Below are 19,690 nucleotides of genomic sequence, written 5' to 3' on the forward strand. Positions count from 1 at the left end.
GCAGCGCGGAGCCAGGCTGGCTCCCGAAGTTCTGGCATCCCTGGAATTGCTCCGCGCTCCCAGATTCACCCTTCTCCCTTCCAGGGAAAGGAGGGAATGCCAGCGCTGCCTCCGTGCGGGACATTCCTGTGCCTTTAAACAAACAGGAGCTGGAGCCTGCGGCTGGATGAGGGAGCGGTAGGATCTGATAAGAGCCATTATCCCGCTCCGGGATCTGATAAGAGCCGGGGCTGAGGGAGAGCCCTGCCGGGAACGGCTCAGCCCCGCGGCTGAGGGGACACGAGGGGACATTGGGGCCCCCGCTGGAGCTTCCCTGCTTCCCGAAAATCCCCGCTCCTCGTGCTCTATCCCAGTGGGGCTAAATCCATGGAATGGCCGCGTGAAATGGCGGACGTGGCTGCTTGGGGTGGAGATAGGGAGAGTTCGGGATTCCCGGCTCTGAGGGAGGGTTCAGGGTTCTTGGTTTGAGGGAGAGTTCGGGATTCCCGGATCTGAGGGAAGGCTCAGGATTCCTGGTTTGAGGGAGAGTTCAGGGTTCCTGATTTGGGAAGGAATTCAGGATTGCCAGATTTGAGGGAGAGTTCGGGATTCCTGGTTTAAGGAAGAATTCAGGATTCCCGGGTATGAGGGAGGGTTCAGGATTCCTGGTTTGAGGGAGGGTTCAGGATTCCCGGGTATGAGGGAGAGTTCAGGATTCCTGGTTTGAGGGAGAGTTCGGGATTCCCAGATCTGAGGGAGGGTTCAGGATTCCTGGTTTGAGGGAGAGTTCGGGATTCCCGGATCTGAGGGAGAGTTCGGGATTCCCGGATCTGAGGGAGAGTTCAGGGTTCCTGGTTTGGGAGGGAATTCAGGATTCCCAGATTTGAGGGAGAGTTCGGGATTCCTGGTTTAAGGAAGAATTCAGGATTCCCGGGTATGAGGGAGGGTTCAGGATTCCTGGTTTGAGGGAGAGTTCGGGATTCCCAGATCTGAGGGAGGGTTCAGGATTCCTGGTTTGAGGGAGAGTTCGGGATTCCCGGATCTGAGGGAGAGTTCAGGGTTCCTGGTTTGGGAAGGAATTCAGGATTACCAGATTTGAGGGAGAGTTCGGGATTCCTGGTTTAAGGAAGAATTCAGGATTCCCGGGTATGAGGGAGGGTTCAGGATTCCTGGTTTGAGGGAGGGTTCAGGATTCCTGGGTATGAGGGACAGTTCAGGGTTCCTGGTTTGGGAAGGAATTCAGGATTCCCAGATTTGAGGGAGAGTTCGGGATTCCCGAATCTGAGGGACAGTTCAGGGTTCCTGGTTTGGGGAGGAATTCAGGATTGCCAGATTTGAGGGAGAGTTCGGGATTCCTTCTTTGAGGAAGAATTCAGGATTCCTGGTTTGAGGGAGAGTTTGGGATTCCTGGTTTAAGGGAGGGTTTGGGATTCCTGGTTTGAGGAAGAATTCAGGATTCCCGGGTATGAGGGACAGTTCAGGATTCCTGGGTTTGAGGAAGAGCTGAGGATTCCAGGATTCCTGGGCTTGGGGAAGAATTCAGGATTCTCAGATTTGAGGGGGAGTTTGGGATTCCTGCTTTGGGGAAGAATTCAGGATTCCTGGTTTGAGGGAGATTTGGGGAAGAATTCAGGATTCCTGGTTTGAGGGACAGTTCCTTTTCCTGAGGAGATTCCTAGACTCCCTGCTTTTACCTGGATGCTTTTTTATCTCTTCCATGAAATCTGTAGGAAGTTGGATGTATCCCAGCCCTCGGGAGGTTCAGTTAGGATTTATTGCATACAGACAGCAGAGGCACAACCTGATTCCCTAAAAATCTGGGAATCACCAGGAATTTCTGTGGGTGGTTGTTGTCTCTTATCACTGTATCCACACAAAAAACAGGTGGAAAAAGAAAACATGGATCTGGTTCCTGAGCAATATTTTCATCCAGAGGTGCCTGGCCCTGTGGGAAGGATTATTTTTACATTTTAAATTTTTAAAAAAATATTTTTAATTTTAATTTTAATAATTTTATTTTTATATTTTTAGGTTTATTTGCATTGGGGTTTTTTAATATTTTAATTTTTATATTTTAATTTTTATATTTTACTTTTTATATTTTAATTTTTGTATTTTCAATAATAATTTATTTATTGTATTTTTCTATTTTTAGGTTTCCTTTTTTGGTTTTATTTTTATTTTTATGCTTTTAACTTTCATTTTTATAATTTTAATGTTGTATTTTTAGGCTTCTTTTTATTGATTTCATTTTAATCTTTTTAATTTTTATCTTTTTAATTTTTATTTTTATATTTTAATTTTTTTTTTAGTTTTATTTGGTTCTTTTTAAATTTTTTTTTCTTTTTTTATTCCAGACAAATCCCTGCTACAACACAACAGGGAGGGGAGCCCAGTCCAGAAATAAAATTCCATGATCCCAACCCTCATCCCAAGGGAATTCTTGCACCTCCCTTGATCTGGGAAGGAGCCTCTTTTCCATAGTTGGGAATAAAAGCGAATCCATGCCTGCAGATGCTGGAGGATGAGGATGGGAACAAGGCAGGAGCATTTTTCCTCACAATCCCATAAATCCTCCTTGTTCCCACTCTGCTCCTTGCAATTCCCACTGGGAACTCTCCCAGAACCTCATTTCAGCCTCACACCCGGGAACAACACAAGGAAACTTTGGATCCAAACTGATTTGTTGTTTTTTCTTTCAATTCCTGTTTTTTTTCTTGGCTCCAGGAGCTCTTGGAGTGAGGAATTTAAATTGGCTTTGCGGAGGAATGCGGGTCTGGGTGCCAAAACTCCGATATCATCTCTGTCTGGCACCTCCACGGCAGGTGCTTCCCGGGATAACCCCAGGCACGGCGGAAAAATGGGAATGCTGGGCTGCGATCTTGCACAACCACATCCCCCTGCAGCCCTGGGGACTCTTGCCCGCTCTCCCAGCACAGGGATAAAGGGATTTTCCAGCTGCTCCTCCCTCCACGTCCCTTCCCAGTCTCCCGTGGAGTTGTTAAAGCTGGAAAAATCCGGGATAAACCTTTAATTCCCTTCCACGCTGCGTGTCCTGAGTGTTTTGGAGCTGATCAATCCCCCTGCGGGATTGGGATGTGGGATGAGGAATCTGGGATGCAAATCTGCCTCTTTTGGGATGAGCACATCCCTCTTCTTTGGGGCACTTTGCTGGGATCACTGGGAATTCACAGCTCCCAGGAATTCCAGGGAGAAAAAGGAGTTTCAGCTTCCCACCCATTCCCATTCCCTGCCCTGCCTTGAATGCATGAGGAGAACATGGAATTTTTTCCATGGTGGGACAAAGCTCCTCCATTCCTCACACACTTCCAGGCTGGCACAGCATCCCAAAATCCCCTGGAAAGGCGGCAATAATTGAATAAGGGCCTGAGGAATTTTCCTGGCAGACCAAAATCATCCTTTTCACCACAAATCTGAGCTTGGGGCTTCCCAGATTATCCCCAAATTGGTCACTCAGGGATATTTTCCAGGGAATCAGGGATTGGAGCTGCGTGTGGGGCCCTCAAAAGTGCGGGAATTCTCTCAAAATTCCCATTTTTTCAGGAGCTGTTTTCTTTTCCCCCCACGTGTGGATTTCCTTGGTGTCACTTTGATCTGCGGATCAAAGAGCAGGAGGGGACGGGAGGTGAGGGGGGACCTCGGTCACGGGATATTGGATTTCCCAAGAAAAAAGCCTTGGAAAGAAGGGGATAAAATGGGAAAGGAAAAGTGAAAAATGGAAACAGGAGAGGGGACGGAATGGAAGTGGTGTGGGGGCGGCTCCCAGCTGATTCCAGGGAGTTTGGAGTTTTCCGTGTCCAAATCCACGCGGATTTTGGAGCTTTTCCCTTCCACTTCCAGCCTCAAGGAGCCGCTCCCGGTGATGCTCCACAGGATCAAAGCAAACCTTGGGAAGCGAGGAGCTGAGAAACGAGAAAGTTTTGGGAATATCCATTTTTCCGTCGTTTCCACCGAAGCCGGCCAGCCTGGGCACGGCGCCAGGACACGCCAGGAATGAAATAACGATCCCAATTTTCCCTGGGAGAGCTGATTCCCATCAAATCCATCCCTCCCTGTCCTTGTAAACAGCTTTAATTCCCTGCAGGCGCCACATCCCTGCCCGGGGTTATCCCGGGGGATGGGGCTCGTCCTGCTCGCCTGAGCGGGCTGGAGCCGGGATTTTCCCTCCCTTTCTCCGCCTGTCAATCCCGGGAATTCTCCAAGGGCTTTATCTGGCAGGAATTCGGCTTTCAGCGCTGTCTGGGTGCTGGGGCGAGACGGGAGCTTTTAACACCCTTTTCCCAGCGTTTGTTTTCCTGCCTCGGGAGCAGCACAATTCCTCTGGGATCGAATCTGTGGGCAGGGAAAAGGGATGGGCTGGGAAAAGCTGCTCCCAGCACCCACTTTTGGGGCTGTTTCAGTGGAATTTTGCACCCAGAAAATATAAAAGGAGGGAAATGGGGAGGGTTGGAGTGGGAAGAGTTTGGGAATGAGGGGTTTGAGGGCCTAATATGGGAATATTCCCTAGGGAAGAGCAGAGGGAAGGATCCATGGGAAGAAATCCCATCCTCAGTTTTGTAAGGGGCTCCCAAGGAGCCTGGAGAGGGGTTTTGGAGTTGCAGGACACAGGGAATGGGTTCAGACTGCCAGAGGGGACGTTTAGGTGGGAAAAAATGGGAAAAAATTCCTTCCTGTGAGGGTGGGGAGGCCCTGGGATGGAATTCCCGGAGAATTTATGGCTGCCCCATCCCTGGAAGTGTCCAAGGCCAGGTTGGAGCAACCTGGGATAGTGGAAAATGCCCGTGGATGGGGTGGGATAGGATGGGATTTAAATCCCTTCAACCCAGACTCCTCAGGAATTCAGGAATTCATCAGCAAATTCAGGAATTCATCAGTAAATTCCGGAATCTCCCACTGCTCCGTGTGGGAAGGAACAGTCACCCCTCATTCCACCGATGCCTCAGGGAGCCAGGATCCGTCATTTCCTAGATTTTTGTCTGGAAAAGCAGCTGATTCTCCCCCAAAAAAATGCTGGTTTTGTGGGAAACCCATGATTCATGGATGTGCAACACTTGGGATTGGCCACAGGGAATGAAGTGGAGGGGAAAGGAAAACACATCAGGAGGTCGGAGCAGCGGGAGCGGGGCCAGCTCGGGCTGTGTGGTTTGGACAGCAAATTCCTCATTTGCCGTGGCACCCGGAGGAACTTGACAGGAATTCCGAGGTTTCTCCCTCAAAATCCCATTTCAGGCTTCTGGAAAATGCCGTGGAGGGATAAGGAGAGCAGGGAGAAAGCTGTGGAAAACTCTGGGATGCTTTCACACAGTGCCCAGGCCTGCAGGGAAAGTGCAGGAATGAATTGTTTGGAGTCAGGATTAAAGCAGGAATGGGCAGCACTGCCCATGGCATGGGACTTTTCCCGCTTTTCTGCTTTCTCTCTCCTTAAAAAAAAATCCCCAAATCCAGAATTTTGGGAGAACCTTAAAGGGTCTCTCACTGGCCACGCTCCCACATCAACATTCCCAGCAGCTTTTCCATGGTTTTTCCTTCCAAATGTCAGCTCCAACCTCTCCTGCTGACTTTGTTCCTGCAGGTGGATCCCCTGCTCCTTCCAGGGAGGATTTGATGTGGGAATCAAGGGTTAAAAATGGAGGCAAACCGGCTCATTCCATCAGTATTCCCAGAATTTATTTGGATCAACTCCCCACTGCCAAGGTAGGGCTGAAAAGGGAATAAATAAACCTGCAGAGCTCCCAGAGGAAATATTCCCGTTATTTCAGGATGGGATTATTTCCCATGGGATGGACTTCCTGTGGCAAAATCCAGCCCAAAAAGGGGCAGGAATGGGCTTGGATGTGCTCCTGCACCTGGTGCTCCCAGGAATTCTGCCCAAACCTGGCCATTCCCAAAAAATGTAAGGTGTAAATGCTAATTTAAGGTTGGAATTCTCTGCTTTTCCAGACGGGAATGCCCGCAGGGTGGATGCTGTGGGTGACATTTCCCTGAGGGGTCACTTGGGAGGGCTTCCCAAATTTTTGGCATTCATTGAGTTAATTAGGCTGGAATTGTCCTTCTTGTGATTTCCGAGGCTGTGCCCAGAAGAATTCCACCCTCTGGAATGGGAGGTGAGGAGCAGAACACAAGGAATGCCATGAAAATTGGTGGAATTCTCTAACTGGGATGGAAAGTGACGATTTTGGGCAAGAACCAGCAGGGAAAAATGGAATTTTAAAGGGATCAGGATTGGGACAACCCTGGGTGTTGAGTCACTGGTTGTTACTGGTTTTACTGGAGCCAAACCTCTGGAATTCCCATGCTGTCTTTGCCATGGAATTGTTCCTATTTGGAAGATTTTCCTTCCACACACTGCTGGGAAAACAAGGAGGGGGGAGGAAAAATCCCTTCATCCGTAGAGGTGAAAACCTGGAAATCCTAAAATCAGTGAAAATGCCTCCGAAAAACTGGGACAAACCCCCCTTTCCCAAATTTCCAGCCCTTTCTTCTTGGGAAGTTCTGCTGCAGGGCAGAAAGGGAACCTGGGGGAGAGCTCAGCCTGCAAATCTTCCGAAGGATTAGGGTTTTACTCAGCTCCAGGAATGTAAATGTGTCTGGCTCCATCCTGGCTGGAAATTCCTGGCTGGAGCCGAGGCTGGGCCGTGCTTGGCTGGGATGAGGAGTTTGTTTGCCCACCCTGGATGGGCCACGGATCCCTCGGGCTGGGAATGATAAAAATGGGATCTGGGAGAGCTTTGAGGGCCACGGAGGAGATTTGGGGGAGCAGGAGGAGGAGTTGGGGGTAAAAATGTGGGGAGGGGATTTCCTTTCCTTTTTCCTTTCCTTTTTTCCTTTTTCCTTTCCCCTTTCCTTTTTTCCTTTTTCCTTTCCCCTTTCCTTTTTTCCTTTTTCCTTTCCCCTTTCCTTTTTTCCTTTCCCCTTTCCTTTCCCCTTTCCCCTTTCCCCTTTCCCCTTCCCCCTTTCCCCTTTCCCCTTCCCTTCCCTTCCCTTCCCTTCCCGTGATTTTTTTGGGGAATATTGATGATTTTGGGGGGATTTTATGTCATTTTTGGGGGATTTTTGGGTGGTTTTAGGGGATTTTGGGTGGATTTGGGATTTTTTGGGGGACTTTTGAGGCATTTGGGGGGTTTTGGTTTCATTTGGGGTGATTTAATGGGAACTTTCTGTGATTTTGGGATGATTTTTAAGGAATTTTGAAGGCATTTAGGGACATTTGGGAGGGTTGGGGGGATTTGGGGGGGTTTTAGCAGAATTTTGGGGATTTTTTGTCTGATTTTGTGGGAATTTTTTGTGACTGGGGGGATTCTGGGATCAGTTTGGGGGGATGGGGAGTTTGGGGGGGATTTTGCTTTATTTTGGGGTCAATTTTAGTGATTTTAGGGGAGTTTTAGGGGATTTTTGAGGGATTTGGGGAAGGATTTTGGGACCACCTGAAGTGGGGACCCAGGGTAAATTCCCACCAGGAATAGCAGGGAAAAGAGGGTGGGAATTTTTCCCTCCAGGCCCTGGTGTTATTCCACGTGGAGAATTCTCCCAAAACCAGCAACAACATCACCTTCAAATCCTTGGGAAGAGGCTGGGGATGGGAAAATCCGGGCTGTGCTGTTCCTGCAGGGACCACACAGGTGCTGGATTTATGGAGCAGGGAAACAAACCCGGAATTGTGTCCGTTTTATCCCAAAAAATTCCACCTGGATAACAGAGCTGTGTGGTCTGGCCGGGCCTCCCTCAGGAACAAACACAACCCACTCGCATTTCCAGCACTTTGCTCCCGTTTATTTCTCTCCTGTTGGAGATGAAATCCTTGGAATAAGCCTGGAAAAGCTTTTGGGATCAGTGAGTATGGAATGGTTTGGGATAGAAGGGATTTAAAGATCATCCCATTCCACCCCCACCATGGGCAGGGACCTTCCAGTATCCCAGCCTGGCCTTGGACACTTGCAGGGATGAGGCAGCCACAGTTTTTCTGGGAATTCCATTCCCACCCTCACAGGGAGGAATTCCTCTGGCAGCTGAGAGAAAAAAAATCCAGATTTTAGGAATTTTTTACCTCAGTTTCTCTGTGGGTCCTGAGCACCTATTTTGGATTTTCATGTGGAGAAAAGGGGTCGAAAGCTGCTGTGGTTTTTATTATTAATTATTTTTATCAATAATGATTTTAATCATCATCATTTTTCATTTTCCATTAGTTTCCCTTTGGGATAAGGAGCCTCCTCCTCCAAAATCTCCCTCAGGATCCATCTCTCCATGGGGACAGAACCTGGGACACCTCAGCCTCTCCCACGTGAGTGACAAGTGCAGGGTTTGTCTTCCCTCAATCCCCTGAGGGGATACTCCCCCCAAAATCACATAAAATCCCTCCAAATTCCCATAAAACCCCCCAAAACCCCTCAAATTCCCAATCTTCCCCCATTCCAGGTTGTCCCTGAGCAGTCTGGCCCCGTCCAGCACCTGCAGTTTTTGGGGTGGGGGCACCGGTAGCCCCAAAATCCTTCCCCAAATCCCCCCAGAATCCCCCAAAACTCCCCTAAAATCATGGAAATTGACCCCAAAATAAACCAAAATCCCCCCCAAACCCTCCCTCCCCTCTCAACTGCTCCCATCCTGGAGATACAGAGAGCTCCGAGCCTGGATTTTGGAATTTGGCGCCTTCCCACCCCTCCCGGAGCGTTGGGTGCCTGCCAGCAGAGCCCCAGTAATTAATTCATTCATTAATTAACGCTGATTACGCAGCCTGTGCTCTGCCCCTGCACGTGCCCCTCTTGTTCTGAGCTCCTCCCAGCAGCCCTGAAAACAAAGTGGGCGATTTTTCCAGCTTTTCCATAGGGAATAAAGCCAAAATCCAAGGGATCTCCAAGCTGTGTTTGCTCAGGGAGCACTAAACCAGTTTTCCCAGTTTCCAGCACAGTTGGGCACTGGGGGGGATCCATTGCCAGGTCCTGGAGATCTCAGATCCAGCAGATCCCCACCTCTGCCAGCTGGAAATTTAACCAAACCCCTGGAACGAGGCAAAAATCTGGGAACAGCAGGGAGGAGAGGCCCTGGAGAATCACCCAATAATTCTGGAATTCTGAGCCCACCAAGCCCAACCATTCACTCAGCACTTTTAATTCAAAATTGGATTTTAGGGATGGTTTTTTTCCTTAGATTTTAATGATTCCCACACCTGTCCCAAGCCTGGCTGCCTGGAAAAGGGAATTCAATATTTTGGGAAGTGCCAGTGCTCCTGGAAAAGCTGCTTGGGCCAGCACTGGCTCTTCCAGACAGAAAAGTCTTTGAGGTCCAGATCTAGCTGGATCTAAATCCCTGGAATTCACTTCCAGGTGGTTGATACTTCCCAAAAAAAGAACTTGAGCTCATGAAGGGCAGTTCTTTTCCCGGACCTTTTGGATCTCCATAGGAATCCCAGAATATCCAGAGCTGGAAGGGATCCCCAAGGATCATCCAACTCCTGGCCCGGCACAGGACACCCCCAAAAAGACCAGAATGCGGTTGGATCTTGGGATTTGGAGAAACTCCCCAAAATCTGGAGTCTCCTCTGGCCTGGGCTGTGGTGTCTGCAAAAATCAAGCAGGATGTTTTCCATATCCAAGATTTCTCCTTTATTCCATCTGTTCAGTCCCTCAGGAAGGACATTTCCAGAGCTCCTCTGCTCCAAAGGCCTGGAGAGAAACGAGACCACTGAAGTGTTGCTCACTTCAGAGAAGTCCTAAAAAAAATCCCAAGGGAAAAGACAAACAGGGAAATAAAACCCTCTGAAATCCATTGTCACTCCCAGATTCCAGGAATTTCCATATGATGATTCCTTGCTTGATTTGAAATCCTTCCTGGCTGGTCTGAGGGAGCAGCTGAATTTATCACTCTGAGCTCAGTGTAAACAGCAGGGAATGAAATCTGTCCTGGGCAGATCCCAGGCCAGGGAAAGGCTGGGATGAGCTCCCAAACCTGCTCCCACATCTCCCTGCCCCACAGGAGTGAATCCACACAAAATCCTCGTGCCAATTCCCAAACATTGCTCTGCGTGGGCAAATCCCAAGTGGAAAAATTCCCTTTGGGGAAGGTGACAGAGCTGATTCCCGGGAGACAGCAGCTCCCAGGGAAAGGAGCCGGAGGGAGCACGGAGTGGCTGTCGTGTTTGGCTCGGGATTCCAGGAGCACTGGAGTCCAACTGCCAGAAATCCGAGAGTCTGGAATGTGCACTAAAATAAATATTCCCTCCTGGGTGTTTATTTTGTCTGGAGGTTCCTGCTCAGGTTGACAGGGCTGCAAATCCCTGCCTCGGGATTCTCCAGGGCCTGTCAGTCTCCTGAGGTGGATTTTGGGATTTATCTGCTGAAAATCTTGGTCTCGTTCCTGCTGGGAGGGAAGGAATGAGGGCTGGAATTGTGCTGGGATGCTGTGGAATCCCAGAAGGATTCAGGTGGGATGGAATTGCAGGGTTTGCTGCTCCAGCCCTCACAAAAGGGACTTTTCCCTCTCTCAGGGAAGCAGAGAATCCTTGGAAATGTGTCCAGGTGGGATTTATCCAGGCCTGGGAAAGGCCTGTATGGGAGTCAGGCTGACAGGGCTGCAAATCCCTGTCTGGGATTCTCCAGGGCCTGTCAGTGTCCTGAGGTGGATTTTGGGATTTATCTGCTGCCAATCTTTCCCTCATTCCCTCATTAACTGGGAAATTAAATCCCATGTAAAGGTAGAAAATTCCATTTCCTTGAGTTGTTTTAGGGGAAAAGGGGACTAAAGAGAATTCCCCAACTCACTGCAACTGGTGTCTAAATCCTGGGAATTTCTCCCAACCCTAGGGCTGCACCAGCAGGAAAAATCGACTCCAAAATGATGGGAGCTCTCCTGAAAGGGACTGGGGGACATTCCTTGGTGGAAAATATGGGAATTCAGAGTAGTCAGAACATTTCCAAGCTCTTATTTCCCTATTTTTTATTTATTATTTCCACAGATTTATTCCTAATGAGAGAGAGAATTTTGTGGGAATAGCTGAGTCAGGGGGAATCAAGCAGTGACCCTGAGTTGTGGGATAAAGAAAGGGATCCTATTTCCGTATTTATATCCCAGTTTACTCCCAAAGCTGGGGAAGTCAACAAGGAATAAAAGTGGGAATGGGAAAATTCCAGCAAGGAATGAGAGGTCAAATCAGAAATAAAGAAGAATAAAGTTAAATTCTGACTGTTCTGCTTGGAAATAAAATTGCCTAAAATCCCAAAAAGCAGGGAAGAGGGGGAAAGGTGACAGAATTCCTTGGAAGCTGTGCAATCCCAGAGTATTTCCCTGTGGGGAAGAGGAGATTCCAGCCTTGGAGAGCAGAGCACGGGAGCCTGGCTGTGCCCAGAGCGAATCCAGCTGATTTTCATTGCAGGAAATTTGGATTCATTCCCTGGGGGATTTAATTAGCCATGGAAGGAACTCTAATTAGGCTGGAGAAGAAAGGCCTGGGCCTCCTGTGAGGGAGAGCCAGGAGTTTTCCATTGTTCCCAAAGTAAACACCGGAGGCCTGGGCACGTTTGGGATGCAAGGAAAATCAAAAAGAGGGAGAAATGGATTCCAAGTTTAAAAAAACTAGGGAAAAATCTTTTCCAGGAGCGTGGTCCTGGCAGGAATCACTTGGGGGTGCAGCTGCAGCTTCAGCAGGCGTGGCTGGAATTGGTGATTTCTTGGGATAATTCCGTGGGGGGAATTGTGTGTTGGTGATTTCTTGGGATAATTCCTTGGGGGGGATTGCGTGTTGGTGATTTCTTGGGATAATTCCATGGGGGGGAATTGTGTGTTGGTGATTTCTTGGGATAATTCCGTGGGGGGAATTGTGTGTTGGTGATTTCTTGGGATAATTCCGTGGGGGGAATTGTGTGTTGGTGATTTCTTGGGATAATTCCTTGGGGGGGAATTGCGTGTTGGTGATTTCTTGGGATAATTCCGTGGGGGGAATTGCGTGTTGGTGATTTCTTGGGATAATTCCGTGGGGGGAATTGTGTGTTGGTGATTTCTTGGGATAATTCCTTGGGGGGGAATTGTGTGTTGGTGATTTCTTGGGATAATTCCTTGGGGGGGAATTGTGTGTTGGTGATTTCTTGGGATAATTCCTTGGGGGGGAATTGTGTGTTGGTGATTTCTTGGGATAATTCCTTGGGGGGGAATTGTGTGTTGGTGATTTCTTGGGATAATTCCTTGGGGGGGAATTGTGTGTTGGTGATTTCTTGGGATAATTCCTTGGGGGGGAATTGTGTGTTGGTGATTTCTTGGGATAATTCCTTGGGGGGAATTGTGTGTTGGTGATTTCTTGGGATAATTCCTGTGGGGGAAATTGTGTGTTGGTGATTTCTTGGGATAATTCCTTGGGAATGAGGGGGGGTTTTTTCCTTCCCATCTTTTTTTAGCTGGAAACAGATGGAAAATGGGCCACAGAACCTGCAGTGGGGAGGAGAGGGTGCCACACTGGGAATGCTTTTGGGGAGGTTGAGCCCAAGATTAGGATTTATTTCAACTGGAAAATCCAAATCCAGATTCCCGATTTGTTTTCCAGGCCTCACTGCCTGTATAAAAATCCAAAATTCCCTTCCAGCATCCCATCTTGGGACCCCAAATAATTGATAATTCATTAATAATAGGTCCCAATATTTGGGTTTATTCCATAAGGCTCAGCTTTTCCCAGGGCAAATGCTTTTTCTTCCCAAAATTTCAGTTTTCCTGCTGCCAAGGGAATCCTGAGTGGGATTTCTGGAATCCTCACAGAGGCCTGATGAGGTTATCAAAGCACTGGGAGATCTTTGGGATAAGGAGCCTCCCAAATTCCAGCAGGGCCTTTCCCAGCTGGGTTTGGGCTCGGGCAATCCCAGGAATGGTGTTTCCCTCTTGGATTTGGGATTTGGAGGGAAGTTTTTGGGCATTTTGTCTGGGTGAGACAAACGTCCCGAGGCTGAGGACATCTGGAAGGCTCTGATTAGGGGGAACATCTGCCATGGCTGTCTGGATTCCAGATGGGAGCAAACAGCTTGGAATTCTGCCCAGGAAATCCAGGAAAAGCAGGAGATGCGTCCTGGTAGGAGTTAAAGCAGTTAAATTGGTAGTTCACCAGTTCTGGGTGAGGACGTGGGATCCAATGGATCCTGGAGCTTTGTCCTAATGGATCCTGGAGCTTTATCCTAAGGGACCACGGAGCCTTTTCCTAAGGGATCCTGGAGCTTTATCCTAATGGAACCTGGAGTCTTCTCCTAATGGAACCTGGAGTCTTCTCCTAATGGATCACGGAGCTTTGTCCTAATGGATCACGGAGCTTTGTCCTAATGGATCACGGAGCTTTATCCTAATGGATCCTGGAGCTTTGTCCTAATGGATCACGGAGCTTTATCCTAATGGATCCTGGAGCTTTGTCCTAATGGATCACGGAGCTTTATCCTAATGGATCCTGGAGCTTTGTCCTAAGGGACCACGGAGCCTTCTCCATAAGGGATCCTGGAGCTTTATCCTAAGGGATCCTGGAGCCTTTTCCTAATGGATCACGGAGCTTTATCCTAAGGGATCCTGGAGCTTCATCCTAGTGGATCACAGAGCCTTCTCCTAATGGATCACGGAGCCTTTTCCCAGGGTTTGTGAGCTCAGATCCATTCTGGGAAGGCTGCAGGCACAGGAATTTTGGGGGTCCCAGCCCCGGGGAGGAGCAGGGTGACCCCCTGATCCTGTCCCCCGTTCCCTGGGAATGCCGAACCCCTGGCAGGCTCACCCCGGGCTGCAGTTCCCTGCTCCCAGCCCCGTGTGGGTTGGATGGAGCCCTGCTGGAACGTCGTCTGTGCCGCTTTAATTCCCTAATAACAGCTTTTCCCTCCAGCCAGGCTGGAGCCATCACCCGGAGCAGCCCCTGGCATGAACAACTCCTCTGTGTTCGTGACACTGGGGTCTTTTATCAAGCAGCCTGGGATGGTTTCAGCAGCAGGGATTAAATATCCCAAATATCCCAATTAGTGCAATTCCCAGGTAGTGACAAGGCTGTTCCCTCTCCAACATTCCCCAAGGACGAGGGAGGGACGCTGTAGGAGGAGGGAGGCAGCAGGAGGATGCTGCAGCGATTATTTTATGGATTATGGGCATAAATGTGAGGTAAATTCCACTTGCCAGCCCAAATCCTCCATCTCGGAGGGATGGAAAAATGGAATTTTGGGACTCTGGCTTGCAAACAGCAGAGCTGGGCAGGGACAAGCAGCTGGATCTGGACTAGAAGAAATTTTCCCAGCCAAATTCTTTATCTACGTATTCTATACCCTGCCCAAGCCCCCAAGCCACAGGAATTGCCTTCTTCATTCCCACTTTTTTGTAGGAATGAGAGGGAAAAAGCTCTGACAGGTAGTTTGGAGTCCCAAAATGTCCAAGGGGAAGCACAGGAATGTTGAAGGTCTCTCCAGTTCTGGCTGGAAATCTGGGTGGGCTCTTGAGGGCCCCAATCCCTGCCAAATCTGGGAATCAAAGGTTGGAAAAGCCCTTCGGGATCCTCAATGAACCACCTGGATGCTGTTGTTCCCCAGGGCAGCTCCAATAAAATGTTCTTTGCCCAAGCTCCTTTCACTGGATTGTTCTGGATTTGCCCAGGAAAAGAGAAAAACAGGGAAAAAATTCCTCACCTGGATCCGCCGTTCCCAACCAGGGCAGGATCCTCCCAGCACTGCAGGGTGATCCCAAGAATCCTTGAAGGATCATTTCATCCCAATTTCTGTCCTTACTTTTATCTTTTCCTCACTTTCCCTTTCCTGCTCTGCAAAACCAGAGATGGGAACGGGCAAAATGTTTGAAAAAAAAGTTGGATTTAAAGTGTTAAGAAAGGACAGGAAAAAAAATTCCTGGCTTTTAAATCAACCTCAGCATTCCTGATCCAGTTGTTTATGAGCCTCTGTTCCAGCCCATTTCACGGACAAAAGCCAAGGGAAATGAGCTGTTTGATGTCTGGAAAGCCATGGAAAAGCAATGGAAAAGCCACGGGCCTCCCATGGAAAGGGAAGTGGTGGGATAAACACTCCCTGATTGCAGGGAAGGGGCTGCGTGTTCCCTGCCAGGGAAATCAGGGAATCACGGGCTGTGCTCGGGCAGGAGGGGAAGGGAAGGGCACAGCGGGAATAATTCAAGGAATGGCGACACTGGGACACTTGGAATCATGGAATTTGGGAATATCCTGAGCTGGAAAGATCCACAGGATCAGAGTCCAACTCTTATTCCTGCTCGGGACACCCCAAAATCCCACCTGAGAGCGTTGTCCAAAAACTCCTGGAGCTCTGGCGGCCTTGGGAATGTGACATTCCCTGAGGATCCCGTTCTGGGCCCCAGCACCCTCTGGGGGAAGAAGCTTTCCCTGATATCCAGGAACCCTTTCCCCAAATCCAGGAACCTTTCCAGCAGGGATGCTGTGAGGGGAGGGCGAGCCTGGGGGTTCCCTGCTCACGGGAGCCCCATTTAGGATTGGGATGAAATGGAAGCAGCTCCCTTTGGCTCCCAAATTCCTGCGGGAACTGGCCTGGAATTTTCCATCCCATTTGCAAGGACAAAACCTTCCCACTGGTACCTGTTTGATATTCCTACCGCTGGATTTTCCTGTGTTTTCTGCATAATTCCATTCTCCTGCTGCTGCTGCCAACTCAGCCTCTCCCAATTCCCCAATCCAGGAATCTGCAGCCATTCCCAACCTGCTCCTGGCTCCTGCCTGTCCTTTTCCTCCCAAGCTGCTCTTCCCAATCCATGGAGAAATCCCTGATCAATACAGGCCATGGGCTGGATGTGGAAGGGGAATGCAGAGGGAGGGAAGGAAATGTGGGGCCTTTGATGTCTGATTTCATCTGGAAGGCATCGAGAGCCAAATGTTTTGGGATAAACAACTGTCAGGGGCAGGGAATGACCAGATCCACATGGATGGGGTGGGGTGCTCCCAGCGTGGACCCAAGGGAGGAAAAATGGGATAATCCCAAGCATTGGTGCTGCTGAGGTATCCCCTCCTCTGTCAGCAGCCCTGGCACATCCAGGGGTGAGGGGAGGCAGGATTGCTGTCAATCCTGGGATAATTAACGCTGGAAAAAGCTCTGGAGGTGCCTCCTGCTCCAAGTGGGGGCAGCTCTGGGGTTATTCAGGGATTTATCCACTTGGATTTGAAATGTTGGAGACTCCACAACGTCCCTGGCCAAGCTGATCCAATAATTTACTGTGGAATGATGAGGACAATTCCTTTTAATCCAGTTTGAATCCCTCTCGTGTCACTGTGCCCATCGTCCCTTGTCCTGCCACGGCCACTGTGAAGAGCCTGGGTCTGTCCCCAAATTCCATAGGAATTTTAAGCTTGGAATTAGTCCCTCTCCAGGTTTTCTAATCCAGGTTTATTTTATCTTCCCCCAGGTGATGCCTGAGGTTCCATTTGGAGCCACTGCCAGGATCAGGTGCCTTCAGGAGACCGTGAGTCCACTCAGGAATTGCTTTTCCAGCCTCCTGCCCCGGACTAAACACGGCTCTGGTTGTTCCCTGTCTCTCTCCCAGAAGGAATTGCAGCAGGGAGCTGCTGCTGGGACACTCCAAGGAGGATAAAATTCCTCTTGGAATTAAAAGCAAGGTCGTTGTCCCCCTTCAATTCCTCCTTTTCCCCTCAGTCCTTCCCCATCTGCCACCCCTGAGGTGCCCCCGAGGACAACCGGGCCAGGCCAATCCCGGTATCCCACACCTTGCAAAATTTATGGATTTCCTTGGAGAAAGAGCTCTTTGGGAGCCTGCAGCTCCCTGGGCTCAGGTTTTAGGATTTATTTCGGTGTCTCCAGCCCTGCTGTCTGAGCCTGAAAATAGCAACTGAGTCTGATCTTATCAGCAGCTCTTGGAGACTCCAATTATCTTCTCCCGGGACTCCGAAGAAATTGGATCCCGGTTATTGTTTTCTTATCCCTCTCCCTGTCCTCAGAAACCTCCCCAGCCACGGGCTCTGGCTTTGATGGAGCTTTTCAGGAGCCAGATTGGAATTTTATAAAGTGTAAAATAATCCGGCTCTTCCCTAAATCCAGCCATGCCTGCAGCCCAAAGCCTTTGGGATCAGAGCCTGAGGGGAGCGATTTGTTCCCAATGTTCTGAGGGAGAAACTGAGGCAAAAATTTCATTTTAGCAGCTCTTCCCTCTCAGTTCTGCTGGAATTATGGATCCACAGCGCTGGGCCATGATTTGGGAAGTCTGTGCATGGATATGGAGTGGGAGATTCCAGGAGTCCTGACTCCAATTTACTGCTCCCAGCTGTTTTTAGGACAAAAAAGGGCCCAGCCTTGCACTAATCAATGCTCAGGGCAGGATGAGGTTGGATATTTGGGAATATTTCTTCCCTGAAAGGGTGGCCAACCATTGGAATGGGCTGCCCAGGGAAGTGGTGCAGTCGCCATCCCTGGAAGTGTCCCAAAAACCTGTGGATGTGGCCCTTGGGGACACGGTTTAGTGGTGACTGGGTTAATGCTTGGATTCGTATCTTGGAATGTGTTTCCAGCTTTAATTCCAAGATTCCAAGGAGCAGCTGAGTGACCCCCACCCTGCAGAACTTTGCAGGACAGAAGAAAAAAACCCAGAACTTCTTCCTAGCCAGGAATCCCTATGGAATAAAGGGCTGGGAATGGTAAAGAAAAGCAGGAGAACTCCCAATTTTTCCAGCTTCTCGTGTACAGCACCTCAAAATTGGGAAGATCCTGGTGTGGCTGAGGATTCTCCTGATGTTTTTTGTACCAAACCCAGCAGGATTTGCCTTTGGGAAGGGACAGCGGCATCTGCAGAGAAACTCTGGACTCTGAGGAGCTGCAAATCCAGGCAGAAAAAATCACCCAGGAAACTGCACAAAACTCCAGGATTAATCCCGGTCTGGGATTTGAGTTTAGCAAAGCCACGGATCTGGCCTGGATCCAGCCTAGCACATTCCCAGGGGGGAGCAGGACACTTGTTTTCGTGGGATCAGGGCATGGAAAGAAGGAGAAATAATTAGACAAGATAAGATCAGAGGGATTGGCCCCGAATTCCGGCTCTTAGCACCTCAACCGTTGGGATTTTGGCAATCCAGCTCCATCATCCTGGCTCGAGTCCTTCCCTAAAATAAATATCCAAAGTAAATATTTGGAATTCTCCCGGCCAGGATCAGCTCTGCATAAATGTTTTTCCAGTGGCTCGTGCTGTGATGATTCCAAGCCCTTTGGCACCATCCCAAATCCATTGATCACCGGCAACAACAACATTTTCCTTTATTTCAAAAATCGGGAATTTTTCATTTTCCAGCCCCTTCTGTTCCTCGTGGATCCAGAACTTTGGGGGAGCTGCTCCACCCTGCGAGCGCTGGAGGGTGGAAAATAAACAGGGCTCACATTCCCGGGATTTTGGCTGTCAAGGGAAGCAGGGAATGACAGGGACCACCAGAAAGTGGGAATTGTGGCTTTCCATGAGGAGATGCTCCTTCCCAACTTCCTGGACATTCCTTGGCACATCCAGAGCTCAGTGGATTTCTGAGCTTTCCTCCAAACCTTGGAGCAGTGTCCGGATTTTTCCACGTTTTTCCCATGTTTTCCATCAGTAGATGTTCCTCAGTGTAACAGAATTCCAAACTTCCCTAAATTTCAGGGAATCTTTCCACTGAAAATAAAGAGGAATCGGTTCCCAATCCCACAAAAAATCTCCTGGGAAGCTCCTGGAGCATCAATAACTTTTAAGAGGAATTTTTAATTTCTACACATCCTTTAATCATCCCAAAAGTTGGAGCAGGGGTCCCACACAGACAGGTTTGGGAATGAAATCCTTTGGAAATCCCAGGGAATTTTCAGCTGATGAAACCCCAAAAATTCTTGATGAAAAGGGAACACAGGGACTGGGTTGTTTTGAGTTGTTCCATAAAAAAATTCCCAGAATATTGTTAATTAATTTAAATTTTATTCTTTTAAAATTAATTTGAAATAAATTTTATTAATTTTTTTTCCCCCTATATTTTGGGGGCTGTTTTTTGGGCTTCTGCAAAGGTTTGTCTTTAAATCTCAGGGGTTTTCACATTAATTTTCCATTAATTCCATGGAAAAATACGGTGGCTCCCCTTAATAATTCCCTCCTGATTCCATTTTTTTAATTGGAAAACTCCTTTTGCTTTTTCCCCCATCATTTTATGTTGAAATTAGAGAACTCCACCAGATTTTAGTTCATAAACAACTGTCTTTGGACAGTTTAATTCCCTTTTTTTTTTTTAAGGGATTCATCCTTTCTGTGCTTCCAAAGGCATGGAGTGACATCTAGCGACAGGCAGGAAAATTTGGGAATAAATTCCCAAATGGATCCCTTTGCTTCAACAGCAAAATCCCCAAATTATTCAGAATTATTTATGGGAAAAAAAAAATCAGGATTATTTTAAATCTTTGTGGCAAGTTTGAGTTCTTTGTTTGAGCGTGGAATGTTTGAAATGGGGAGGAAAATCAGTTTTAAAAATATTGGAATGCAGGGTTTAAATATTCCAAGGAAATCAGGGGGGGAAATATTCCCTTTAAAATAATTTGGCCTCACCCTCAGTTGATTTTGTTTCCCAGGTGGAATTTTCCAGGGAAAAGAAAGGGTAAAAGTGGATGAAACAATGTGAAAATGGAAGTTATTCTGGGAGTAAATGGATTTCTTTGCAATTTTCCTGGGAAATAAAGGGTGAGGTGGATAAAATAACAGGAAAATTGATGTTAGGTTG

At 48.5% G+C, this 19,690-nt stretch overlaps 1 long non-coding RNA gene across 1 annotated transcript; it reads left to right on the forward strand.

The window, feature by feature from the left end:
* LOC109145535 lies at window positions 1-17,368 on the forward strand. The gene is made up of 4 exons (XR_002046945.3): window positions 1-177; window positions 5,573-5,694; window positions 8,184-8,278; window positions 16,366-17,368. It is a non-coding gene; the product is annotated as an uncharacterized LOC109145535 (long non-coding RNA).
* The last annotated feature ends 2,322 nt before the right edge of the window (window positions 17,369-19,690 follow it).

Source organism: Corvus cornix, chromosome 21 (genome assembly GCF_000738735.6).
Source record: "Corvus cornix cornix isolate S_Up_H32 chromosome 21, ASM73873v5, whole genome shotgun sequence".
NCBI classification, from domain to species: Eukaryota; Metazoa; Chordata; class Aves; order Passeriformes; family Corvidae; genus Corvus; species Corvus cornix.